This window comes from Scyliorhinus canicula, chromosome 8 (assembly GCF_902713615.1).
Source record: "Scyliorhinus canicula chromosome 8, sScyCan1.1, whole genome shotgun sequence".
NCBI lineage: Eukaryota > Metazoa > Chordata > Chondrichthyes > Carcharhiniformes > Scyliorhinidae > Scyliorhinus > Scyliorhinus canicula.
In genome coordinates, this window is record NC_052153.1 from 21646101 (window position 1) to 21652666 (window position 6566).

A 6566-nucleotide genomic window follows, 5' to 3' on the forward strand; every position below is an offset into this window, starting at 1 on the left:
GCGCAGTGGTTAGCACTGCAGTCTCACGCCGCCGAGGTCCCAGGTTCGATCCCGGCTCTGGGTCACTGTCCGTATGGAGTTTGCACATTTTTTGCGTGTCTGCGTGGGTTTTGTCCCCACAACACAAAGATGTGCAGGGTAGGTGGATTGGACATGCTAAATTGACCCTTAATTGGAAAAAATGAATTGGGGACTCTAAATTTAAAAGAAAAAACTACTAACAGGCCAGGAAAAAATGGTAAAACATATGCGTATGCATTTATACAGATTAGAAGCGAGAATTGAGTTCAAAGTAAGCAAATAGATTTTTAAAAAGGTATTCAGAACAGTCCTTGACTTGTGAAGAATGGATGATGAAGCGTGGTAGCCATTACGATTTGAGATTCCAGTCGAGTTGACTTCCACATGCGAAAAATTGTTTTTCAATTCTAGTGTTCTGTGGTTTGGCAGTGAAGCTTCTCCATTCTCTTTTTAGCGGTGGCCTTTTGACTTGACAGAATTCCACAGTCAGAGAGAGAGAGATTGAACATATACCTGTAAAAATAATTTTACAGGGGCACTGTGTGTGTGCTGATATTTTCTTCTGCTAAAAGCTTCCAGCACTTCCCCCAGAGTCCACAAAACAGACAACCCGGGGCAGCTTTCCAGCTGATGGTTAACCCATTATTTGTATGTTCCAAATGGGAAGACGAATCCACTATTCCGTCTCAGCCTTACTCACAGGATCTCTTGTGATGAGATAGCCATTATCTCCCTTTGTCTTTCCCAGAGATGGTAACCATATCCTGGATGTTTTGGAAGTCCCTGGTCTGGGTTCCATTGTCTATTGGAGGATCACCCTGCAGCAATTCAGTCAGTGGCTGACTGTACATTATCAGCCACTTTGTGACACAAAAAAACTCAGGTCTTTTTTTAAAAGTTCCATATTTCACGCCTAATTCCGTATTTCTCCCCCTCCATCGTCATGGCAGTAGCAAGAAGATGTCTTTAGCACACTTCACAAGGGTATGGGAGATTAGCTATCTCCTCTGATTCCTGGCATGGGCTAGTGATTCAGAAATTTAGAGAGAATGTTTATTTATATTGACCATCCCTCGTGAATTGATAACCGCATACTAAAAGTACGTACTAATAATTTAGTTGGACATAACGATCAAAATACATTTTCCAGTGTTTTTGATGTTGTGTTACTAACACATAGAAACCGTAGCCTTGATCGGGCTGCTGAACAATCAAGGGCTGCGAAATCCAATTTCCAACAAAAGAAATATTCCTGTATTCTTTACTGTATAAGTGTAGTTTGAATGCTTTCAGTGTCTGTGAATTGCATGGACGCAGACATGTAATTGTTAAACATTCTGGTGCAGTTGCTGCTATGCAGTGTAGTTCTTCAACCCTGTCTAGAATGTATGCCTCATGGGCAAGGTGCTCCCAGCATTTTAAGATTACATCTTGCCAAGGTCTGTGAGGCTGCTCTTTTTAATTGACATTGTAGCTTTGAAGTTAGTGGAGGGGGGGATGGGGGAGGGGAGATGTGGGCAGGGATGGAGGAGGGGGGATGGTGGAGTGGGGGAGGTATGGGCAGGCAGGGGGAAACGCAGAGATTTAAAAATTAAACAGCTTCAGTATGTTATCAGTGAAAACGAGTACAGATGTATTAATTCCCAATTCCTATTACTGTACTGCAACAATGCCCCAGTATCCGACGCATTTTACACAATTCTCCACACAGAAAATTGCACACATTTATTTTTGCATAATCACCAGATTGTCTCACTTTACCTTTCAAACCAGCATTAACCCCTTCACAACTTCCTGAACAGTTCTGCTTATCATGAAGTTGTTTCCCAATCTCTGTAACCACTAAAGGTCTGATATTTATTTTGTGAATAAAGGTCTTGTTAGATTGAACTTGTCGCATTTAAAGAAAAAACAATATCTGCTTGTCAAATACTATTTTATAGAAGAAAATAAGCCATCAACATGACAGAAATCTACCTTTATGCTGCCTATTCAATATATTTGGAGGTAAATATAACATCAGTGGGTGGCAGATTGGTTGAATTCTGCGTCAAGTTGTGGCAGCCATGTTGCATCACCATTACATTGCCTGCCAGAACTTTTGTTCGAATCCAGTATTGATTTTATACAATGATATATGGAGTCACAGTGGTTAGCGCTGCTGCCTCACAGCGCCAGGAACCCAGGTTTGATTCCGGCCTCGGGTGACTGTCTGTGTGGAGTTTGCACTTTCTCTTCATGTCTGAATGGATTTCCTCCGGGCAGTCTGGTTTCCTCTCACATTCCAAAAGATGGTGCAGGTTAGGTGATTTGAACATAGAACATACAGTGCAGAAGGAGGCCATTCTGCCCATCGAGTTTGCACCGACCCACTTAAGTCCTCACTTCCACCCTATCCCCGTTACCCAATAACCCCATCTAACCTTCTGGTCACAAAGGGCAATTTATCATGGCCAATCCACCTAACCTGCACGTCTTTGGACTGTGGAAGGAAACGGGAACACCCGGAGGAAATCCACATAAACACGGGGAGAACGTGAAGACTCTGCACAGACAGTGACCCAGCGGGGAATCGAACCTGGGATCCTGCCGCTGTGAAGCCACAGTGCTATCCACTTGTGCTACTGTGCTGCCCTATTGGCCATGATAAATTGTCCCTGAGTGTCCAGGGAAGTGCAGGTTAGGCTCCCGGGTGGCCGTTGGATCTTTCGGAGGGTCGGTGCAGAGTGGATTGGCCTCCTTTTGCACTGCAGTGATTCCATTATACTTTGGGTCAGGTATATTTTTAGGTACATAAAGTTAAGCTTTTACACAGCAAAACACTCTCGAAGGAAAAGCACCACCGAGGAATTGCTGTTGTTGCAGCTCTGTTTTTACACTATTGTGCTCATTCCATTGAGGAGAGAGAAAAAGGTGCCAGTGATGCAGGAAACTGTACATTACTGCAAGATGTACTCTCTCTAGGATATTCAACTAGCAAGTCAGAGTTAGTGGGGCGATTCTCCGATATGGAGCCCAAGTGGTCGAGCTGTCGCGAACGCCGTTGCGTTTCACTATGGCGCGAACCAGGCCCTGGTACGACCAATTCTGGCCCCCACAGGGGGGAACCTGCGCATGCGCGGGGGACTTCTTCAGCGCGCCGGCCCCGACTCAACATGGCGTCAGTGTTCAGGGGCCGGCGCGCCAGAAAGTAGGCCCGGGCGGAGAGAAGACGGCCCGCCGATTGGTGGGCCCTGATCACGTTCCAGACCTCATCGGAGGGCCCCCCCCTGGTGAAGGAGCCCCCCCCCCCCCCACAGGCCGTTCCCGCAGAGTTCTCGCCGTCAGCGAGCAGGCAGGACCAACGCCGCTGGCAGGACTCTGTCATATCAACATGGCCGCTCGGCCTACCTGGGCCAGAGAATCAGCGGCCCGCCGATTCCAGCAGCCCACAGCCGGCTCCGTGCCAAACGCGCCGGCGCAAATGGCGCCGATTCTTCGCACCTCGGAGAATCGCGCGCCGGCGTCGTGGCGCGGTTGCGCCGATTCTCCGGCCAGGCACGGGGCTCAGCTAATTGGCCCCAGTGAGTTCAAATCTCACCACAGCAAGTTGCAAAATTGAATTCAAAATATCCGTGGGCTGCCACCAGGGGAGGATAAGAAATCACCATCAAACCATCAAAGCTGATGGACTTTTGTAAAAACACAACTTGCTCACTCTTGTCCTGCAGGGAGGGAACCTGGCCACCCCTAATTGGTTCCCTTCATGAACCCATGGATGTACAGTCTCAAATTCAGCTGTCCAGAAACCGGAGTTTACCAAAAACTGGACATTTTCAGATTTCAGTCGTGTAAACTAAAAAAAATGGAACTTACTTGGAGACTTTATCTGTGCAGTGTGGCACCAGTCTGCTTATCCGCTGAGCCACTCGTCGCTGATGTATTCTCACGCTTCGAGTGACACTGGCCTGTAGTGATCTGTATATCTGCTGATATGTAAAGGGTTAATGTCTACAATATAGTGCTAGACAACCACGAGATGGCAGCACCAGATCCATGTATATAAACTGCACTCAGAGGAGATCCCCATCTCTTCGTATCAGTAGTGACTAGTGAGCAGAGTGTTAGAGAGATAACTTAGTTGGCACGTGTAGTTAAACATTATTTGTACTCCTTCTTATTTACTTAATCATCAGTTATAGTTGTAGAAGAGTGAACAAACTCATTGATATTTATATTCGTTATTTAATAAATAACGAATTTGCTTAATCTGAAGATTGATAGTTTTTCTGAACTACAACCATCAGACCATTCAGGAAGTAAGCAAAAGAGTAACGACGTATTACAATCACGTAATATAACATGGCCCAAACTACCTGGCCTGAAATCCAGCAAGATCCAAAATCTAGCACGGCCTCAGTTCTGAGGTTGTCGGTTTTGGGGCACTTAACCTTGTGTCATATTGCTGCATGTACTGGGGAAACGGGTATCATTGAAGATACTGAACAGTGCATCAAAACAATTACCGGAGGTATTTCTTTACTGATGAATAAACGTAAAGCTGAAGAACTCCTTCAGGATGAGATTTTCTGCTCTGAAATACATGAGTGATGGAGGTTTCTTTTTACAACGACTAAAAGCGTTACACAACTATTTTACCTGACTATTTATTGAATTTCGCAACTTCCTGTGGTCGGATTATAAACATCGCACTTCAGGGTTACCAGTCCGTTACCATATCCTTTAGGCTGCAATATAAACACCAGGATGCCAGGCTTTAGAAACACTGGGCAGAATTCTCCCAGTGTTTGATGGCGGGCATGGTGGGAGAATATGGCAGGAAGCCCAGAAATCGGTTTTGCGCCAGCGTAAATCTGCAGCAGGATCTGCCTCTGGTGCCCACCATGGCAGCTCAGGAAACCCACCAGAGGCCGGCTTGAACCTCATTTGCATCCCAGTAAAGGAATGCAGCTGAAGAACTGGCTCCCCCCCCCCCCCCCCCCCCCCCCCCCCCCCCCCTCCACCACCAGATTCTCCGCGATGCTAGCAGGAAAATGTACGGCATGAATCATGTTTGGAACAACTTGGCAGGCAGATGTTGGGTCTCATCTGAATAATGCCCGGGGTGGCATCTGGAGTTCAGGATGGAGGCTGCCCCCAACCGTACACCCTGGCACACCATAGCAGTGGGTTGGAGAAGCATCTATAGGTGGACCTCCCAGAGTAGGTGTCCCTTCCAACCTCCGAATGTTCCAGAAGATCCACCTGCTTTCTCGGGAGGTCCATCTTCTGGCCTCAGCATGCTCCCAGAGATCCATCTTCATTCTCCGGAGGACCACCTTTTTACTTCAATAGTGGAGCAGCGATGTTGGGCGTCTTTTCAATACGGTTCATGGATATGATGACAGATTAAGTGCCATGCAGGCCTGTCTGCCACTGAATACAGCACGAAACACCCGGGTGCATAATTAGTATTGTCAGGACCTGATGGTTCGGCGTGTTTACTCGCCAGCCTCCGCCGCGGAAAATATTCCACGTTCCTGACCCCGCCACGGCACTTAGTATCAAAATGGGAGAATTCTGCCCAGTTATGATCCCTGCTGCTGATTCAGCCAACAGTTCTTCTTCAATCAATAGCATCAAAGACAGATTTGATTGATCCAGTTAGCCATTTGTGTCATCTGGCTGTGAACAACCCACCTGCTGTGTTTGCCTATTAGACTTCAAAAGTAATGAATTGACTTTGAAGCATGTTTAGAGACATGCAGAGGATGATAAGGTACAACACAAATGCTCTTACTTTACTGGAAATGTAAATTTTTACATTTTACATACAGGGGCTGGTTTAGCTCACTGAGCTAAATCGCTGGCTTTTAAAGCAGACCAAGCAGGCCAGCAGCACGGTTCGATTCCCGTACCAGCCTCCCCGGACAGGCGCCGGAATGTGGCGACTAGGGGCTTTTCACAGTAACTTCATTGAAGCCTACTCGTGACAATAAGCAATTTTCATTTCATTTCGTTTTTCATTGCATTTTCAAATTCACAAGTTGCATTTTCATCTCTTTCCATTCCACTGGTACCTTCGCCAGCTTCAAACAATTTCATCCCTCTTACTTCTTTCCTCATTGTATTGTCCCCCACCAAGGCCTACCTGGGTTTCTCACCTTAAGATAACTTCCAACTTTCTTTCCCTCAGCCTTTACACATTCCTCTTCCCTCGGTAACTTCAATCTTCATCTTTACTCCCCTGAGGTATTTCCTTCATTTCAAACTCTCCCTCAGGATTCTGTTGTACATATGACAGTGTTGGGCCAATAGAAATTGCTGAGTAGTCACAGATGCGACTATGGCAACCATATTTTTGCATTAATTTAGTAGAATCGGCCTTATCCACACTCACAAGAAGGCACGTGTACATTTACTCAACAAACATCTATGGCCATTGAATAACAAAGGAAGTAAAGTGCCCAGAATAATTGAGAAATTAAGAATCAGTTACAAACTTTTCATCTTAACATTTCACCAACAAGCAAGTGGAAAAATTAAAGAACACAGGCATATGCTGT

At 46.1% G+C, this 6566-nt stretch overlaps 1 long non-coding RNA gene across 1 annotated transcript; it reads right to left on the reverse strand.

Annotated features, from left to right (window-relative positions):
* Nucleotides 1-270: 270 nt before the first annotated feature.
* Nucleotides 271-6243, reverse strand: LOC119970156. Its single transcript, XR_005461549.1, has 3 exons — nt 6165-6243; nt 3877-3989; nt 271-1045 (listed from the first exon to the last, which is right to left on the reverse strand). It is a non-coding gene; the product is annotated as an uncharacterized LOC119970156 (long non-coding RNA).
* Nucleotides 6244-6566: the final 323 nt, after the last annotated feature.